Source organism: Octopus bimaculoides, chromosome 8 (genome assembly GCF_001194135.2).
Source record: "Octopus bimaculoides isolate UCB-OBI-ISO-001 chromosome 8, ASM119413v2, whole genome shotgun sequence".
NCBI classification, from domain to species: domain Eukaryota; kingdom Metazoa; phylum Mollusca; class Cephalopoda; order Octopoda; family Octopodidae; genus Octopus; species Octopus bimaculoides.
In genome coordinates, this window is record NC_068988.1 from 75,743,781 (window position 1) to 75,744,086 (window position 306).

Sequence of the window (306 nt, forward strand, 5' to 3'; positions counted from 1 at the left end):
TTCCTCACTGTTTTGTTTTGCTTTTTTGCCTTTCTTTTCTTCTTCTTTGTGTCTTCCTTGCTCTTGTTCACATTTAACAATGATTATATATATATATATATATATATATATTATATTTTATATTATTCTCTAAGGGTAAGTTGATAAATAAACTCACATATAATGCTTTCAGATGTAGCCATTATCCAAGACACACATTTCTCTGGTTTAAATAAGTTATAAATTTCAGTATGATCAGGTATATAGTATATTATAGTGTAATATTAGGTCTTAAAGCAGGGCATATCAATGTATAATTTACCAATA